Source organism: Parasteatoda tepidariorum, chromosome 2 (genome assembly GCF_043381705.1).
Source record: "Parasteatoda tepidariorum isolate YZ-2023 chromosome 2, CAS_Ptep_4.0, whole genome shotgun sequence".
NCBI lineage: Eukaryota > Metazoa > Arthropoda > Arachnida > Araneae > Theridiidae > Parasteatoda > Parasteatoda tepidariorum.
Window position 1 is genome coordinate 83,827,375 of NC_092205.1, and position 22,285 is coordinate 83,849,659.

Sequence of the window (22,285 nt, forward strand, 5' to 3'; positions counted from 1 at the left end):
CTTTCTTCTTTGCTAAAAGACTCTTTTCATTCAATGTCAGGTTATGCATAAAAGTATTGAATTTTAAGCTAAAACTATTGTTTATTGCTGACATCAATTATAAAAAATTAGAATTTTCTCACGGAGAAAAAATTTTGTTAATACCTTACCTTACCTGTATGGTTACCTGTATGGCATTTTTATATTAATTATAGCAAATTCATTACCAAATCGCTTCACTACGATTCTTTTTACGCCAGTCTGGAGCATAGGGCTTTAAAACTCGTCCTCCATCGCTTGCGGTCCAAATTAGCCTCTCAAGCTTAGCTCCAGCTAGACCATTCAAGCACATCTCTTTCACCCACTATTATTCTTCGGTCTTTCTTGCTTCTTTCGTCCCTCCGATGTCCAGTTGAGGAAGGAAAATTCAGTGGCGGGTATTCGCAGAATGAGTCTGATCCATGTCCACCTTCGGTGTTTTATTTCCTCAGTAATGGGTCTCATTTTGGCCCCTCTGTATAGTTGTTCATTTGAAATTACGTAAGGCCAAAAGATTTTAAAAATATTGCGTAGAGGTTTAGTTTAAAAGAAGTTTTTTTTTTTTTTTTTGAGATGTAGTAGGTTTTCAAATTTTGCTACCATAAAGTAGGGTGGCTTTAATTATTAAACTGAAGATGATTAGTTTCTACTGGACTGTTAACGCTGAAGAGTTCCATATTTTACTTATGTTCTAAAAACACCATGTCAGGGCTCGAAAAAACTCAGAAATTTTACCCGTCCCCAAGGACGGCTTGTTCAACAATGTACCCGTCCTCCTTTGAAACTAACCCGTCACTTCTAAATAAATAAAAATATAATTTTCTCTTATTTATTACAAACATTTATATAAATTGCACAATGAATTGGTAGTTACTAGGATTACAAATACTAGGTTACTAATAGTAAAACCTAGTATTTCTTTTATGAAATAATTTAAATGACAAAGGTCAAGTTATCTGGAATGTCAATTTATCCGAGAGTACTTCGTTTTTTAAACGAAACAAATATGACGTTAGCCAGTTCCACAATCAAGTCAATGATTTACAGAGGTTTCTGCACAGAAATCTGAAAGGGGTTTTACATTTAGGTAGATGTTCATAAATGTGTTCAACGCTTCTTGTTTAAGACCAGCAAGTAATGTGTTTTTTTGTAAGTTCATTGCTGAAAAGCCTCTTTCAACCGCTGCAGTACTCCCAGACAGAGAAAATATCAATTCCACCATGCGCAGCATGCTGCTGTATTTCGAGATTAGAGGGTCATTTTAGAAGTGAGGAGCTAGACTCTTGTAAGATAACAAAAATTGAAAATGTATCACGAACATTAACGGGAAAATGGCCGTCCGCGCGGACGCTGGATTCGAGAAATTTGTTGTCCGCGGGAAATTTTTGACCGCCGAGGACGGGCGGAAGGGCAGTTTTTCGAGCCCTGCACCATGTGCTTCGATCAGCCTGGAGGTAACATCTTCGTCAGTTCCACCTGTGGTAAACTCTATTGAATCAAGCTAATTAAAAGTATCTATCTTCGACATACGTGTTTTGCACGTTGAGTTTAGTTACAATGTTACAGTTTAATTTCATTGCTTTAGTTTTTTTCAGTATTTATCTTTAGATCTAATATTTCAGCAGTTTCTGTCATAAGTTATGTTTTCCATTCCATATCTTCGAGCAAGAACCCGGTAATACCATATACCGGTAATATGACCATACTTTTTTTCTTAGTGAAGGTGTGTCAAAAATTCTTTATCTTATTACTTCAGAACCGTTAGAGCTGCAGTACTTAAATTTGTACAAATTTGCAAGGGACAACTTTTGCCCCTTCTCTTAATAATCGTTCAAAATTAGTACTAATTATTAAACTCATTTAGTACTTCGGAAAGAAAGTGTTGAATGAAGAATCTGTCAGATTTACCGTTGCACATTGTTGAAAATTTGCACAAGATTCCAATTTTCTCATGAACTTAAGTTACCATAACTGATGTTTTCTTGTTTACAGCTCTTTTATTTAATCAGAAACTTGCTGCATTGGAAGTTTATTACGATTTATTTTATGATTTCCTTTTGTTATGTCAGATAAATTTAAGTTAATAACTAAAATTATATGGCAGGTATAAGTGGCGTCACCAAAGTAATATTTTTTAAAACTATTGAAAACAAGTGTTTATTTTCTTTATAGCAATACGTTTTAAAGCTGTTTTTTGAAACTTCATAATGCAAAATTTATGGTGATTGAAAAAAACAAAATTAACTTATTTACGCAGTATGTAACTTAAGCCAATCATCCATTCATTAAAGAGCGAATTCATCAGGAAAATTGACTTCATTGTTGCAAATATTGAATCTCGTAAGTAGGCTGCAATCAATAAATGTGTTTTTCTTTATCTAATAACGCAAAGTCACTGAGGGAGCGAACGAACGATACTGAAAATTTAAAAAAAGGAAATTCAAATTGAAGATTAAAGGGGTAGAGCCATTTATGTCGATTTTTCACATAAATGAACATTGATCATCTGTTGCCTATTAAGGATTATTAAGTTTAGACAAATCAAAAGGTGGAAAACTGGTTCTCTTTGAGAGTTATTACACAGTTATTATAAGCCGTGCCTGGTCAAAACGGCTCCTGTCTACAATGAAATTCGTTTTTTCCCCTCAAAATAAGCTTTTATGGATATAAATCATTATTTTCCCCTGATTCTCAATTTTTTTTTAGTCTTTTTCAGATGACTCGGCATATGACTTTTAGTTTTGAATATGATTTTTCAGCCTTTATTAATACCGATTGATTAGTTACTTTTTTCCACAGGAAGAACGAATGTTTAGCTGAGAATTGCATCAATATAAATATAGATACAATCACAAAAAATTTTAATATAAAAATTCCAAAATAATATTATTATTTATTCAAAAGTATCTATAATACTAAAACCAAAATGAAGATAATACATTATTATTTCCAATATTTGCAATCTTCCGTTCATGTTTTAACAATGTAATAAAATCAAAATATCCCACAGTTTCTCGCAAAAAATATGTCAAGGAACAAAGCAAATTATTAATCAAGAGCAAAACATGGAGTAATTTTCATACTATTTTTTTAAATGTTTGTAAAATAGCTTCTTATACGTTGCATATTATAAAAGCATTAAGATGCTTTTATAATATGCAACATTGCAATATTTTGCACGTCAGATGATCTCAAACCTGCTCATCAATATCAGCAAACCAGCTTGAAATCAAGAGGAGTTTTCAACCCCTTCTTGTTTGTCAGTGGCTCCATCTATGGCCAAGCATACGATTTTGCCATATACTTACGTCACAACCCGACAGGTGGGATTCGAACTCACAATCTCACGCCCAACGTTCTACCGACCAGGCTATCCCAGTCCCCCCTTTTTTTAGAGCTATGTTCAGAATAGAAATTTAACGTATGACATTTTCCTATTTTAGTTTTTTTTTTAAAGCGCATGCAAAATATCAAAAAGACATTAAATAGTTGAAATATTACTTTCTTTCAAAATGCTACACATAATGTAGTTAATATGAAATGTTATGTAATTTCTATGATTAGATTACAACACTCTCGAAACATCTTAACTTTTCGATACAGTTAACTATATTTGATTTCTACTCGGTATAAAATATTGTGTCAAATATATTATATCATTAAAAGCTTATAGCAAATAAAACTGCTTGAGACAATTTATTTTATGAACCATTTGTTCATTTTATTGCTTTTAAACTGAAATAAATTTCGCTGGAAACAAACTTAGTTGCCATTAGAGATGAAAAATGACTTTGGAGTATTAGGTCATTCATCTCTAATACTGGCAATCCTGTGAAATCGCTACCCGTTTTTCGAAAATAAAAGTGCTCTGTTTAATAACCCATCTAAGCGATTTAAATTCAATAAAATATAACGCTAATTGGAAAAGTAGGAATCAATGTTTTTTTTCTTCAAAAAATTAATGTCGAATTTATATATATATATAAACATATATATAATAAATTTAGCTTAAGGAATACATGTTAAGAATCCTGTGTACCTCATCAAACTATGCGTTTGTCTTTATTGTCCAAAGACACGTGACTTATGAAGAATAAAATTATTTTGTAATGTAAAACTTTTGACAGTATTGCATCTTAGTAAGAATTCCTATCAAAATGAGATTCCTTTTGAATTTTACTTGACTTGAGGACAATCTTATAATTATCTCTTGTATCGGTATAAGGTGACAAAATATGACTTGGATAAAGATTAAAAATAAATAAATTAATCACAAGGTCAATTTGAAAGATACTATGATTCCTTGGTCACAAAATCTCTTGGAAGCCAAAAATCACCATCCAACGAGATTATGCTCTAGTATACAATGTTAAGAACGCTCCAGGTTTTCACCCAAAGCTCATTTTATATTATTTATTTGCCAACTGTAAATGAATGACCACTTTAAAGACTTTAATCCAAATGTTTTTTTTTATTTTGTCCATCTTGAGGAGAAATATTTGTTCATAAGACTTGGAATTACGGAATGGTATAAATATGATTGGGTGAGTTGCTGCCCATTGCAGAAATTTTTGTGACGCATTTACAACTTTGTAAAAGGTAGTTACTTTGAAACTTGTTAAATTTTGTAAAGTAAGAATGCTTCCATGTTTATTTAAAATTTCTGTTGTTAAATTTTAATAGGCATTACAGATTTGTATTAATTGAGTTCACCTTTTTTCTTGTCGTTACTAACTACTGGTTTACAAAAGTAGTGCTTTTTGGAGTTGAATAAGCGGAAATTATTCGGAAAATTTATAATTTTCAATTATATGGTTTCATTTTTTTGTTTAAATGAAATTCCGAAAATAATTTTTTTTAAATGATTATTTATAAACTCCGACTGTTATGGAATAAAAATTGAAATAGGTTCTAATTGTTTTACCTTCTATGGTATAATCTGCATTACATCTTTGCCTTAATGCGAGAATAAGCAATATCTCTTTTTGAAGGAGCATGAGTTCGGTTATCTTTCAAAGAAACAGGTTTTCCAAACTTTGATGTTTTTGTTGTTGTAGTTCATTTACGTCGCACTAGAGCTGCACAATGGGCTATTGGCGACGGTCTGGGAAACATCCCTGAGGATGATCCGAAGACAAGCCATCACAATTTTGATCCTCTGCAGAGGGGGTGGCACCCCTGCTTCGGTAGCGCGAAGACCTGCACACGAAGTCGAGCACTTTACGGTAGAATAGTTTAACGAGGACAAATACTGCAAACCTTCGGTCCCTACGCAGACTAATCCAAGTGGTCACCCACTCGCACACTGACCGCAGCCAGCGATGCTTGACTTGCTGGGAACCGTGTCTTAGCGATCAGTCCACTACGGGACTCCAAACTTAGAAGGAAAAATAGAAATTTACTGAAATCAAAACCAGTAATTAGCACTATCAGAGGATGGAAAAAACCAATTTTTTATGGAAAAACCCGAACCATTTTTTTCTTTTGTTTTTTCGTTTTAAACTGGATTTATTTGTTTATTTGAATTGAAAAACTAAAATTTAAGCCATGAATTAAAACTAAACCATTGAAAAACATATCACAGATATCTTTTTTCTAAATATTGATTAAGATTTTGAATAAAGAATGCCGAAAACATTTATTTTTATTCCATAAATAACCGAATTTGAAAAAACGGCAAAAAGCTAAATATTTTAATTATGTTTATTTATTACTTTAACATACAATGAAGAATTTATTAGCTAAATATTTAGTAGATCCTGTAACAAAGTATTTTTTACCCTTGATAGGAATTTCAAAATGATACATAAATACGTAAAAAATAATACATAAAAATTTCATATTTCATTATTTGGCCGTATACTATTTGTAACATTTTCATCAATTAATTATTCGGATTAAAATTTCTTATTTTTTATTGAATCATTACAAATTTTAATAAAAAAAGATGAGATATTAAAAAAAATTACATTTTTTTTTTAAAAAAATTCTTTAAACTTAACAGAATGATAAAAAGAAAATATAAACATTGACACATGGTTGCATAAATATATTAACAAAGGTATGTTTTTGTTATAACGGTTAGAAAACCAAAAAACAAGTTACTTTTTTTTCCATTTATTTTAACATAATGGAACTTTAAAAAAAATGAATATTCTAATCGACGTACTGCAACAATAAATAAGAAAAAATACATCAAAATTTTTTATTTAAAACTAACTTTGAATATTTTTTCTTAAACCTTTTTGTTTTAAATATAGTATAAAATTTACAATTTGAAAATATTATAATAACGAATATAAACATATGCAATAAGTATCTAAGCATACGCAATATAAATTTGCTTACAAGATTTTTTATTGCGTTTATAATATACAAATTAGAAGAATAATTCTAAAATTAAACAGAAATAAAAGAATTTAGAAAGCACCTCATTCCCATTCATACTTTTGACTTTGAAAACTCTCAATAATTACATAACTCATTATAAAAACTAACAGAGGCAATTACACTACGATAAATTAAAAACTGGCCACCCTGAATAAATTTTAATCTGAAGTAATAAATTTTAATTGTTACTTTCTAGGACTCAATCTTAAAGGTTCCAGGGGATGACCTTAAATATGCCAATTAATTGCAGCGGATGATATTTTAAGTTGAGAAATCAACTACAAAAATAAAACCTTCTCTGAATAAACCTATCGTTTTCGGAAGGTATCGGATTTCTGACCCCCAAATTGTAAGGGGGAGCCGCGATCTTCGAAATACGGTCCAAATTGTAGTTTTGTCAAGAGAAACTGCCCAAATTTTTGATCCTGTAATATTAATTTTACTTTTTACGTATTTTACCATATCTCGAGAATTTCTGAAGCGAATTGAAAATTTTTTGCACACAATTATTAAATTCATTTATCCAAAGACAGTTCCATGCAAAATATGAATTTTAGTAACTATTTCATGTAATGATAGCCGAAGTTATTAAAGTTTATTATTAGTAAAGTTTATTATTATTTCATGTAATGATAGCCGAAAAAAGTTTGAATTGTGAGATCTACACATTTTTATATTATTTTAAAGTATGTAATTTTATCTGGAAAATGCAAAATTGTGAGCAAAAATCGATCGAATAGTTCCTGAGAAATAAAATTTTAAGTAATAGATATTTTTCAAAATTCGATTTCTCAAGAACTATTTGACCGATTCGCTCATATTTTGACAGTCATTTAAAATAAAATTTTTTTTTGAATAATTAAAAAAAAAATGCTTACCTTAGAATTCAAAATAATTTCGACTCTTAGGAAGTAAAATAATAAATATTTACCAAAATTTATATTTTGTATGGAATTATCATTTTATAAACCAATTTTAGAATTGTGTGCAAAAAAAATATTACTCTTAAAATTTTTTAAATATATGGTAAAATACGCACAAAAAAAAGAACATTAATGGGTTCGAACTTTACCCCTCCTGACCAAACTATTCGGACTATATTTCTCAAATTGCGGCTACTCCCTTTAATTCGGAAATCAGAAATCATAATTCGTCGAAAAAAGGGGTATGTTTATTTAGAGAAAGTACGGCTTTGGGCCTAATTTTATAAATTAAAATATCGTGTGCGCTAATTAATTTGAAGCCATCCCCTTAAAGCATTCAAATTGAGTCCTAGAACAAGAAAGTCCGATCCTAAGATCAAAAGTTATTCTTGGTTTTTTTTTTTTTTTTTTACTCACTGTATCTATACTTCTCTGTACTTCATTACTTATATTTGTCACATAGATTCATTTCTGATAATTTTTTCAAAACATTTATAAAATTTCCATTATATTAGGAAACAACATCATTTTAAATAAGGACATAGTAAATGATTTTTGCTTTAAAAAAAATGATTTATTCTTAAAAAAAAAAAAATTAATCTGTAAAGTTAATAATTTTATTTCAATTTAAAGTAGGATCCGTTAAACTTTTATTGAACTTTATTCGTGCTTACATGTTATTTTTATAGTAAAAAATGCATTTGTACAAAAAGAGAACAAAAATCATTCAAACAATGCCAAACGCATTGAATTATTCTCTCGTAATCGCCAAGAGAATGAATTTTATGTGCTTCAGTATTTAGTAAGAAGCAGCTGCAAATATATTGGGCAATAAAAGCAGATTTCGTGTATCATATAGGGTTTACATCTAAAAAATAACGATTTATTAAGCAGGGAATTAAAAAACTAGAAGAAAAAAAGATTTTGTCATCAGCATGTGAGATACGACATACTATTTAATCTCTTTTTACCATTGTTATTTTTCATCTAGATACAATAGAAAATGTCCTTACGCCTTTGTAAAGGAAACCATAAAAGAAATAATGAGTACAAAATGCCTCTAACTGTAAGCTCGTGTGAACATTCCACACTTTCAATACCACTTCTTTTGTATGACGATTATCACAGGTTCGTGCTCAACGTATAAGAAAATAATGATAATTATCATTTTATGTGTCGCTATGAAAACTTTTTTTCTTACGTGTCGCTATGTTGACGTATGCCATTTTAGGCAGAAGGGGTGCGATAGTTCTTGTTTTCCAGTGGCGCCACCTATGGCCAAGAATTTGCTATGAAAACTATATTTAATTATGAGTCGAAATTTTTCGTAGAATAGCTGTAAATTTTTATCTTTAAATAGGAAAAAAATCAGATAGTAGAATCAGATTTGGAAAAAAAAAGTTTTTGGATAACAAATTTAAGCAAACAATCTCCTGGTTACAGTTAAAAAGAATGTTGTTTGATGTAGTGCAATAACTTGCGTTTCTTCCCCTTGCAACCTTTCCACCTTTGTTGTTTCTAGGAAGACGTTCCATCTGCAAAATTTTGAATATGGAGTCTTATTTGTGACACCCACCCACACTGCCAAGACGAAAGAACCTGGTTGTTTAAGTACCAGTCTATGCACGAGATTCGCCAAATTCTGCTCAAATATCCGCCAAATTCTGCCCAAGTGGCGTTTTTCCTGCACACAGCATTAGTCAGCTGCAACGTCTGAATTTAGGCATAAACCGATGCTTCAAAGTTTACAGCAAGAGAACTTTGATTCGTCGATAGTTTGCCGAACTAGAAACAGCAAATCAGCTGCCGAGGTCTGAGCATTGCTTCAAAAAGAGAGGGATTTCTGTTTTGTGAGGAAAATGAACGTAGTGATCAAATCAAAGAAGTTGAAAAAGATTGGGATGTCGATCTTAGTGATGAGGAATGGCTGTTAGAAAAAACTAGAGATGACGTGAATGATGATAATGACGTAGATGATGAAAAAAAATTTTCCAAATCAAACGGAAGCGTTAGAAGCTTTAGACGCTATTCAAGAGTATTTGTTATTTAATTCAGGTACTTGTGGAGATTTATAAATCGACTATCAACCTTCATCTATCAAAAGGTACCTCAGGATCGAATCAAGTTTACATGTCTTATATACTAGTGAATTAGTATTCAATATTTATAGTGGTAGTTACGCCACATTACTCCCCTTCCAGAATTTTATCTGTGATAGAATTCGATGAACGGATACCACTAGTTGACTCATGTTGTTTATTTATTTATATCAATTTTGCTCATTATATTTTTTTCTTTATTTTTTATAGCATTTCTCTCATTATTATTTTTTCTCTATGCAGCATTTCGCTCATTTTTTTAAAAAGTATTTCGCTAATTTTTTTTTCTTCTTCATGTTTGTTTATTCACCGGGCAACTTTATTTACTTCACCGGATTTTTAATTTCTTTGAGCATATATTTTTAAGCAAATCAACTGTTTAAAGTGGATCATTCATCAATATTGTTTAGCTCTTATCACGTCCGGATGTCACCAATGAGGGAAATTAATTAACGACTATGTCAACCTTCATCTATCAAAAGGTACCTCATGAGGGAGTTAAGTTAACATGCCTTATATACTAGTGAATTGGTATTTAATATTTATAGTGGTAGTTTCGCCACATACTCCAACTCCGTATTTCTCTTTTTTTTATTTCCAATGAGCTGCACAATCGGTCTTGCCGATGAGCAAACCTAGTGCGTTCTCCATAGGTGGTATCCACTCTTTCAGGACCACCACAATGGGTGATTTACCGTTGGTCATGTTAATTTGGACGTCTAGTTTCTGCCACACTAGATGGCAGCACCGAAACTCTATTTGGATGCTAAAGTGCACTAGGAATTTAATTTTGCCGGAAATGCCAAAAGTCAATAAGGCACTCCAGGGATCTTTTACATGCCGCTAAATCATACAACATGTCCTCTATGAATTTTCTGCATCCCGAAAATCCGGTGTCTGGGCCGGGGAACGAACCCGCAGACTTGGGTTCAGAATCTGTCATGGATTATTTTGTAAGAAAATAAATTTTTATTTGGTATGTTAAAATTTTTTTATACAGTTATAGTAAATATCAAACCGTTATAAATATTATCATTTAATCTATAGAAATATTTTTATTCATGTTCTCATTACAATTTAAGATACATTTTAAAATTTTTACTAGACTTGTAATTTTTTGCGTCTCTTTTACTCATGCGCTTTCTTCAAGTGTTCACTTCATTTTTCAAATAAAGAATTTCAAAGAACAAATTTTAAAAATAAAGAGTTCACTTTATTTTTAAAATTTATTCAATGCGCCCTTATGTATAGCTAACAAGGGAAACTAGGGAAGTGTGAATCGCCAATTTTGAAATAAACTAGTGGGATGTATGCATTATGAGGAATAATTTTAGGGGGCAACATTCGTTTCGGCCCATAGAAGGTCCTATAAGAGATAAAAAATAATTCATTATAAGGAAAAAATTAATTTTGTGGTACTTTCACGTATTATATAATGAATATTTACTGTCAAAATTGACTTCGAAAATTTTATATATCGGTAGTTTTTCAGAAAACTTGTTAGGTTAATTTTTAAAAAAAATTTGACATCAAATTTTTTAATTTTTTTTTCAAAAAATTTTCCAAATTAATTGGAGTATGTAAATGCAAATCAATACATAATTAATAAATAATAAATTAATACTTAATTAATTGGAGTATGAGACAATTACAATAACTAATAGTCTGCATTGAAGTAATAAAGTGCAGATTTTTCTATATATTGAATAATTTTTTTTTATCGTTCATAGGACCTTCTATGGGCCGAAAAGAATGTTGCCCCCTAAAATTATTCCTCATAAGGCATACATCCCACTAGTTTATTTCAAAATTGGCGAGTCACACTTCCCTAGTTTCCCTTGTAAGATACGTTTGAATTTGATTTTCTCTGATGTTCCCCAATAATTCAATATTGAAAAACTACTTGGCACATCAGCAAAGGTACTTGTCTTAGTAAGGGCAACGAAACTTGAAGCCTCAGTCATTTCATTTCTTATACTTTAGTTCTTATTTGATTTAATAACTTCTTGCTTATTATTCCGAAGATTTTATTGTTCACATTTAATTAGGGTATCTGTGCCCTTATGGCATTGTACACACAGTTTGTACATACACATTGCAAACAGTGTAAAAAAAAGGTTTTTTCCCTCTCAAAAACTATAACTGAATTTTTTCGGCATTTTTCTCTGTATTCCTTAATCAATCCGGCATATGAAAATAATTAGTTCACTCTTAAAAGGTGTGGAGTGAATGGTTAAATAAATTTTTTATCGTTAATATATTTTAGTGATAATTCATCTGCATATGATATTGACGTTGAAGATATCACTAGGCAAGATTACTATCAAACAAAAATCTAAAAAATTAAGTAATTTTGTAAACATCGGAGTATGTTTTAGACTTTTTAATGTCTAAATGATATTAAATGCGATGTTATTAAACTTATTTCATATTTTTCTTTTAATATTCGTTCGTCGTGCGTTTGACTGAGAAAATATTTGGTGATAATTATGTGCGTATTTACCATAATTTTAGTCAATTATACAATTTAAAAATTCAAATTCACGAGTAGGCGTGAATTTTGCCATGGTTTAATAAGAAAATCAAGAAGAAAATAAACGGAAGCGCACTCAATCCATTACTGCAAAACTATTTGAGCAGCTCAAAATGATCCTTTTTCTTTGAAAAGAGATTAATTGTAAGGACCAACTAAGATAAATCATTTCATTATTTATCAAAAAACGCAATCTCATCTCCCTTTTTTTATGTTCTGTATTAACAGCTGCTGTCACATTATCTTAAATCTAATGATTTGACGATTCCAGTAACGGAAGCTGTTGTATTCCTTTTAACACTGTCATATTTTCCAATCAAAGCCTTTTTATTTATTGTTTAAGGCTATTGTTAGTGTTGTTATTGTTATATATATATATACGAAAAAGAAGGAAAAAAAACGAAGAAAATTAAGAAAAACAATAAGTTTTATTTACTGCGCATAAGCTGCAAGTAAATAGAGCTCATAAAATAAGTTCAACAACTTTTGAACTTATATATGGTGGTTGGTGACTTCCACCTGTGAATGTTGTTAATCACATAGTTGCCTTGGTTAACTTACGAAATATGTATTAGGTTTAGTGAAGTGCCCTACATCAATGATTGTACATCTTACATCAATAATTTCTAAGATCAAGGGCTACTGCCTAGTATGCATTTAACCGGTACTCTGAGCACTAATGCTTCTCCTAATCTATTCTCAGCATGTATTAAAATATGTAATAAATATAATAATATCAATGAATAAACTAATATCAAATCGAATTGATATTGATTAAATTAATATCAATGAATAAATTAATATCAAATATATTATTTAATTAGGGGCAATAAACTGTAAACATATTTTGTAAATTTGAAATTCATGGAAATTGCTGTTGTTGTTGTTCATTTACGTCGCACCAGAGCTGCACAAAGGGCTATTGGCGACGGTCCGGGAAACATCCCTGAGGATGATCCGAAGACATGCCATCACAATTTTGATCCTCTTCACAGCCCAGTTCGTTAGCCTAACGACCTGCACGTGAAGTCGAGCACTTTACGACAGAACAGTTTAATGAGGACCAATACCGCACTCCCTCGGTCCCTAAGTAGAATGTTCCAAGTGGTCACCCACCCTCACACTGACCGCAGCTAGTGATGCTTGACTTCGGTGATCTGCTGGGAACCGTGCATGGAAATTGCAATTCGTCTGATATTTAGTATTATTTTCCTTGAAGAAAGTAATTACTAAAAATTATTAACTAAATAGACGTTCAAAATATTTTTAATTTTGTCGCCAAGCATGAAATAACTTGTATAAGAATTTGTCTCTATATAAATATTTTGATTTGTTTAAACTCTTTCATTTTCATTTTTGTTATCTTATTTTAACATTATTTTATCTAACGAAGTTCTGGAATCTAACCCACTTATGTTTCCTTCCTTCCTTCCTTCACAGATTAAGAGACATGATAATTTAATTCTTTTCACATCCTCTGTTTGTTTTTAATATTTTTTTGCGTGACAAACTTAAACAACATGCAGTTTTATTTATTACAAATGCATATTATTTATCTATATTTAAATTTCAGTTATTTTAATATCATTTTGTCCTATTTTTACATCACAAACTTATTTTCGGAAAAATCTAAGAAAAAAAAATTATTTAGGAATGTTATAGTTTAAATGTTTCCAGTTTTTGCTACTGTTTTATGCAAATATTTCATCAATACCTTCAATTAAGGTTTAATTTAAGGCATAAAATATAGATTTACATATGCATTAATCACAATTATTAAATTAAGTTAACCTAATGCAAGAGTGTGAATCTATAAAAAATGNACCAGTGTAGTTTGAACTTTGAGGGATACACTGACGTTAGTTTATTGCCATTTCGGCTAGAGGGGTAATTGCTGTTCTAAATCTGCAGTTCTGTTTATCGCAATTTGAAGTCTTAGTCATTTCATTTCTTTTATTTTAGTTCTTATTTGATTTTTTAATAATTTTGTGCTTAGTATTGCGAAAATTTTATTGTTCACATTTACGTAGGGTATCTGTACCCTTATAAGCATTGTACACATATTTTGTACATACACATTGCACAAAGTGTCAGAAAAGGTTTTTTCCCTCTCAAAAACTATGGCTGAATTTTTTCGGCATTTTTTTCTCTATTCCTTAATCAATCCTCATATGAAAATAATTAGTTCACTCTTAAAAGGTGTGGAGTGAATGGTTAAATAAATTGTTTGCCGTTAATTTATTTTAGTGATGATTTTCTTAGATAGTTTCTATTTATTTATTTATTTTGTAATGTGATATGTTAAAAGATGGGGAAAATTAATTTATAGAGATATTCACAATAACTGGAGAAGGAGATTTAACTTTGAACTGTACAAGATTTCTAAACAACCTGATATTATTAAATACATAAAAATAAATAGAATGAATTGGTTCATCCACGTGATTCGAATGAGTGATGACAATACAATAAAAAAGATATTGCTTTTTAGACCCACTGGAACAAGAAAGCGGGAAAGCCGCGGTTGAGATGGGCTGACTCAGTGAAGTCTGATTTTCTCGAAATTAATGAAAAGAATTGGAGATCAAAGATAAATCGGAAGTCGTCATGGAGAAATCTTCAGAAGAAGGCATTGGCTCACATTGGGCTGTCTGGCCAACTATGATGATGATTATTCCATTTAATGCGGTAATTTTTATTTAATTATCTTTCTTATGCATCTGCATATGATATTGAAGTTGAAGACATCACTAGGCAAGATTGCTTTACGTAATTTTTTAGATTTTTGTTTGATAGTAATTTTGTAAACATCGGAGTATGTTTTAGACTTTTTAACGTCTAAATGTTATTAAATGCAATGTTATTAATCTTATTACATGTTTTCCTTTTAACATTCGTTCGTCGTGCGTTTGACTGAGAAAATATATGGTGATAATTATGTGCATATTTACCATAATTTTAGTCAATTATATTATTTAAAAATTCGAATTCACGATTTGGCATGAATTTAGCCATGGTTTAATAAGAAAATCAAGAAGAAAATAAACGAAAGCGCACTCAATCCATCACTTCCAAAATATTTGAGCAGCTCAAAATGATCCTTTTTCTTTGAAAAGAGATTAATTGTAAAGACCAACTAAGATAAATCATTTCATTGTTTATCAAAAAACGCAATCTCATCTCACTTTTTTTATGTTCCGTATTAACAGCTGCTGTCACATTATCTTAAATCTAATGATTTGACGATTCCAGTAACGGAAGCTGCTGTACTCCTTTTAACATTGTCATATTTTCCAATCAAAGCCTTTTTATTTACTGTTTTAGGCTATTGTTAGTGTTGTTATTGTTATATACAATACAAAAAAGAAAAAAAACGAAGAAAATTAAGAAAAACAATAAGTTTAATTTACTGCGCATAAGCTGCAAGTAAATAAAACTCATAAAATAAGCTCAACAACATTTGAACTTATATGGATCATTCTCACAAAAACAATCATTTTCATGTCCCCAGTATATTTTATGTTTGTTTTACAAGTTACGAAAAAAAATTTCAGGGAAAGTGTCCTTCAGAGCGCAGGCTAACAAAAGAATAAAAATAAAATTATCAATTTTTATTTTTTATTTATTTTAGGTAATTAAAATATACCAAAATGTCATTCCCTCACTTGTCCCACTGTTGATTTAAAAAAAGAAAAAATTGTTTCTGAAATAAAAATAAAAAAATTTACAAATTTGTGTTTTTTATTTCAGACTATTGAAATATAGAATTCAGAAAATCAATTTTAAATTTAATTTCTGATAAAAATATTAACACAGCACTATTTTAAACTTTGTCCCCAGTGTTTCGCGTCATTCCCTCACAACAATGTTCTTATCACCTGCAATCTTCTTAGAATAAAAATATTTTAATAAAAACTTCAGAAGTTAACAACTGGCATCATAGAACAAAATTGCAGTATGTTTCCATCTTCAACTTAAAGAAGCTTTGCTGCGGAATAAATTTGAATGAATCAAATCAGGTAAAATATTTTACATTTGTCATTCCCTCATGTCGTTTTTTAGAATAAAATAAAATACAACTTCATCGAGAAAGTGGATAATTATATGTTGCTTTCTTGTATGAATATAATGGTATGTGATTGATTTCAGAAATTAATTAGGCCTAACTGTTATTTTTAAACTTTATTGAATTTGTCATTCCCTCACTAGTGTATAAAGTGAAGGAATGATGCTGAAGTGAGGGAATGATTCAAGATGATTATATTATAAAAAATCTTTTTGTTCAATCGTGGCAGCCAATTTTATTTCCCAAACCTTTAAAAACTATTATGTATATAAAACTAAATTATAATAAATGTTAGATATACTTAGTATGTTATCATTTTCAAACTTGAGGTAGCTGTAACTTAGAGAAAAACATGTATTAAAATAAAATATCATTAAACAGTAAAATTAAACAGTGAAATTAAACTTTTTAAACAGTGAAATTAATTNAATTTAAATATTAAGTATAATTTATAGGATATATACTTTCTTTATAATGCCATTACTTATTTCTATTAATATGAAAAGCTTCAGAGCTTTTTATTCACTTTACTTTTTTGGGATTTTATGAACTGAAAAATGACAGTTTTCGTGAGAATGAACCATATATAAGAATTAATAAGAAAATATATTTTTATAAAAATTTTTTTTTTCGTTATCTAGATTAGTATTTTTAATCATGTGAAAATCTAATTCTAGAAAATTCGTGGCAACTTAAAATTGTAATCAGATTCGTACTTAATCGGTCCTAGTTTGATATTTTATAACTAAACAACAAACTCCTCCAAAATTCAAATAAATAAAAATTATTTTTCAAACAATCTATATATATATATATTTCTCTTACACGGCGAAAAAAAAAGCCTCATTACAACTCCCCGAATGGCAACGCTAGAAAATCGACCGATGATTGCCGCTAAAAATGTCACATGCCAAATCTAGNAAAAACTGGAAAAAAAACCGGAAAAAAAAGATATAATCTTTTCTTCAGCCCACACGATTATATCCGCAAAACAGAGTGCTTTCTGATATTGTATCAATAAACCGGTTTTTTAATTAAAAATTTTTTTTTAATAAAATGTTGTTTGTTATTTTTTACTTATTATTTCCCACCCCCTTTTTTTCATATGTCTTTAATTTTTCTTTGTTTTATTCTTCATTTTGAACTTTATGGTGGTTGGTGACTTCCACCTGTGAATGTTGACAATCACATAGTTGCTTTGGTTAACTTCCGAAATATATATTAGGTCTAGTGAAGTGCGCTACATCAATGATTGTACATCCTACATCAATAATTTCTAAGATCAAGGGCTACTGCCCAGTATGCACTTAACCGGTTCTCTGAACACTAATGCTTCTCCTAATCTATTATCAGCATATATTAAAATATGGAATAAATATAATAATATCAACGAATAAATTATTTTCAAATTGGATATAACAAATATTTCTCGTAGTGTTGACATTCACCGGTGAAAGTCGACATTCTCTTGATTGGTTTCTGTCATTTACTGTAACATATGCATATATATACAGGGTGTTTATAAAATCCCGGACCCATTTTGATGTTTAATGACTCATAAAATAATAAAGATAGATTAAAATTAATAACATAAATGGTTAGATAGACTCAAAAAGTTTCATGGCCCTTGTCAATGAACTTCCACGTGTGTCCTCTTCGTCGCGTGGAGAATATCAAGTCGATAGTCAATTTCACGCCAGGTAACGGCAAGCATGTCGGCATCCACAGAGGCTATTGCGGTTGTAATTCTGACCTTTAGGTCATCAATGTTCGACACGATCCTCCTGTAAGCATTGTCCTTTATAAATCACCAAAGAAAAAAGTCTAGCGGCGTTATATCAGGTGATCTGGGTGGCCAAGGAATTGAACCGCGCCCAATACATCTACCTGAAAAATGGTTCATTTATAGTCGGAATTACAACCGCCACAGCCTCTGTGGATGCCGACATGCTTTTCGCTACCTGGCATGAAATTGACTATCGACTTGATATTCTCCGTGCGACGAAGAGGACACACGTGGAAGTTAATTGACAAGGGCCATGAAACTTTTTGAGTCTATCTAACCATTTATGTTATTAATTTTAATCTATATTTATTATTTCATGAGTTATTAAACATCAAAATGGGTCCGGCACTTTATAAACACACTGTATATTTATACCAATTGATTTCCCAATATTAAATACAGTTAAAATATTCCTTATTTAATTAGGGGCAATAAACTGTCAATTTTTTTTTGTAAAGTTTAAAATCATGGATGATATTTAGTATTATTTTCCTTGAAGAAAATAATAACTGAAAATTATTAACTAAATAGACGTTCAAAATATTTTTAATTTTGTAGCCAAATGTGAAATAACTTTTATAAGAATTTTTCGCTATATCAATATTATGGTTTGTTTAAACTCTTTCATTTACATTTTTGGTATCTTATTTTAACATTATTTTATCTAACGAAGTTCTGGAATCTAACCCACTTATGTTTCCTTCCTTCCTTCACAGATTAAGAGACATGATAATTTCATATTGTTACATCCTCTGTCTGTTTTTAAATATTTATTAGCGTGACAAACTTAAACAACATGCAGTTTTATTTATTACAAATGCATATTATTCATTTATATTTAAATTTCAGTTATTTTAATTTCATTTTGTCCTATTTTTACATCACAAACTTATTTTCGGAAAAATCCAAGAAAAAAAATTTAATTTAGGAATGTTATAGTTTAAATGTTTCCAGTTTTTGCTACTGTTTTATGCAAATATTTCATCAATACCTTCAATTAAGGTTTAATTTAAGGCATAAAATATTGATTTACATATGCATTAATCACAATTATTAAATTAAGTTAACCTAATGCAAGAGTGTGAATCTATAAAAAATGTCATCATTTATTTTTATCTTTAATTTCCTAGCCAATGAATAACGTTTCAAATTTTATTCTCTTCATTTTGAATTCAACTCAAATTTAAATAAACTCCGTTATTCCATTTTAAACATAAAAATAAAGGATTTTTATTTATTTAACCTATCAGACTTACACTTCGTTGAGGAACTAAGTTATTTAGACGAAATAAAATAAGAATTTTTTTTTTCTAAATTTTCATATTTTTAAATAAGCAATGTTAAAACATTCTATAACTTATTCTAGACAGTCTATGCAGCGGATAATAACAATATTTCTTTAAAATGTAATTCAGATATCTTCAATTTTTACAATTTATATGTATAAATATATAAAACAGCAAATCAAAATTCCATGGCATGAATAATTCCTTCTTTTTCGTTTTCTATTTTCAAAATCATATATTTCCCTCTAAGAAGAAAAATAGGTATGTTACCTATAAAAATACAGATCAAAATATGTTACATAACGTTTTTTAAGAGAATAATATGATATTTGTATGGTTGCTATGAATATATTAGAGTTTATTATGGCTGTTCAGTAAAGTTTCGCGAAAGCCATTCCTAGGCTATTTATGATAAATGTACAAAATACCAATCTAAAACAAACAACACAGTTTTGCAAATTTAAAATGCATTTATCATGGATTTTTTAATACTTGAAAATTTATTCATTTACTCCCTTATTTGGATTCATAAAAATGTAGAATAATTAAGAAATAATATTAACTGTCTTGATTTTCTTTTACGAGGATAGATGTGGCCAAATTAGCATTTTTTTCAACGTTTTTTTTTAAAAATACCCAAGTTCTTTGTCCATTTTAAAGTATATTAGACAATTATTTTGAACTAAGCAGTATCTAGTTTAAAATAAATGCTTTGCTTCGAGCTGGTGGCTTTTTTTGTATTCCTTAACGCGCGAGCTTCAAAGAATTCTCTTAAAGAGACTGTTACTGAAAGCTATTGGAAGAGAAAGTCTCTTGAATTAACTAACGGGGATAGGGGTCAAAGAGAGACGAGACTTTGATATCTAGACAAGTGATGTATTGTTTATTAATTTTTTTTAATGTTCTATATATATACGTTTAATCATAGATTAAACCCAATGTGATAGAGCTAATATTTTAGTAGTTATGAGTATTTAAGATGAGTATTATAGATATGTTAGATGAGTATTAAGATGAGTATTATAGGTATGAGTATATATTAAGATGAGTATTATAGGTATGAGTATATATTAAGATGAGTATTACAGATGTACGATTTTCCACTTATATATGCTTTCGTCATTATGACAAAGTGAAGTGTGTTTCACACGGATCTTTTTCATTAAATCGGACAAATTGAAAGTGTTTTAAATTATTGCTAAATTTAGTCCAAAATTTTAATGCTAAATTTTGTTATAAAGTGTTTAATTTTTACTTAAACTTCGATAAATTAAAACTTAAAACTGTGCTTTTCTTAGTTCGCTCTTGCCGGTGGTTGAGTGGTAGCGCTTCGTGCTCTCCTGCTAAGGGTCCTGGATTCGATATCAGGCCGGCCAAGGTTGACTCTGCTTTTCATCCCTTCAGTGGGCTGATAAAATGAGTACCAAGCATGCTTAACAACTAAACACTGGGGGTTCGACGTTAGGCTGACCACCTAACGTCTGCTCCTTCATCCCAGAGGTCAAGAAAACTGAGATGGGCACAGTAGGCCTTGGTTCTCCATGGGCTGTCAGGCGACTGAGTTTAGTTTAGTTAGTTTTTATTTAATTAAGAATAAAAAAGCTGCATAAATCAAACCTAAGTAATCTAGGTAGCAATGTCGAACACTTAAATAGGTTTAAGTCAAAAATTATATTTTTACTCATTAAATTCATATAACTTCTAAACTGTTGATTCGTCTGATAACTTGGATTTGTTCACATATGATTCAACGTAAACAAATACACAAGAAAAAAAAAATTTGCTTGACTTTTCACCTCCATTGACCCCAAGCCGTATTTTAATATTCAAGATGGCGGTTGAAGCTTACTTCAAAAAGTGGACAAACTCCAAAATTCTCTACTCATTTGAAATTTGTTTATTTATAGTTTAGTCCCGCAGTGGACTGATCTTAAAGACCCAGTTCCCAGAAGAACACCGAAGTAAAGCATCACTGACTGTGGTCAGAAAGCGGGTGAGTGACCACTTTTATCAGCTCGCGTAAGAACTGAGGGAGCGCGGTATTGGTCCATGTTAAACTGTTCTACCGTGAAGTGCTCGACTTCGCTCGCTGGTCGTTGAGCTACCAAAGTAGGGGAGCCTTCCCCTCTGCAGAGGATCAAAATTGAGAAGGTCGATCATCCTCAGGGATGTTTCCCAGACCGTCGTCAATAGCCCATTGTGCAGCTCTAGTACGACGTAAATAAAATATCTACTTACCTTATTTATATTTTAGTGTCAAATATATTAAGTACGAAATTTTAAAAAAAATATTCGTTAATATATTTTTACTCTAAATTAAAATTAAGTGGAATTTGTAATGCAAATTAATAGAATGCATTTTAATCTAATTTTAAGAATATTGAATACTTAGAATGTATTTTTTAGAATTAAGGTTTTACAATAAGAGGTATCTTAAAGTTTTGAATAAAAATGTTCAGAATCTATGACACCAATTTTTTGTTTTTCCAGGCAACTTCAATAATATGATTTATTTTATAAATATAAAATTACATAAAATATTTTTTAATATAATTTAAAACTTGAAATAAAATTATTGCAGCAATTGTTAAAATAACTATTCCCAATACGTAATAGAACTATTTCTTATAAATGTAATTAGGAAACAGAAATCTTTGACAGACCATACATGAAATCTAAAATTGGAATTTTTGTAGTTAACTTAGTAAAATTTAACAACAAAATGTTTCGTTGTAAGGAAAATGTTTATTGCAACTGACGTTTATAAGTTTCTTCTGATTTATTGCATAAAATTTCATGAATATCTAGATAATGTAATTTCAACATGACAGCGTAATTTCAAGACAATTATATGATTAGACAATGCAATTTCAACAAAATATTTATAAAAGTATGAAAAACGAAAAGTACTTAGTTTTATTTTGAAAAATTATATGCTCCAAAAACATTTAATTTTTTTTATTTATACATTTGTATTTTCTTTAATACATTATCTACAAACAAATCTACAGCTGTTGCTGCAAAGCCCTTTTAACTTTCGCTCCAATGATCCACAAAGTTAATGAACCGTTTTCGATTTTTTTTCCTTAATCTAAAATATAACTATGTATAAAAATTTAGAAATTTTTAACTGGGTATGGAAAATATCTATTATTAAAAAAGAATACAATTTTTGTTAGACATT

At 29.9% G+C, this 22,285-nt stretch overlaps 1 protein-coding gene across 2 annotated transcripts in view; it reads right to left on the reverse strand.

Moving 5' to 3' along the window:
* Nucleotides 1-22,285, reverse strand: part of LOC107453385 (calcitonin gene-related peptide type 1 receptor) — a 397,139-nt gene that overhangs the window by 253,968 nt on the left and 120,886 nt on the right. The window lies entirely within an intron of this gene.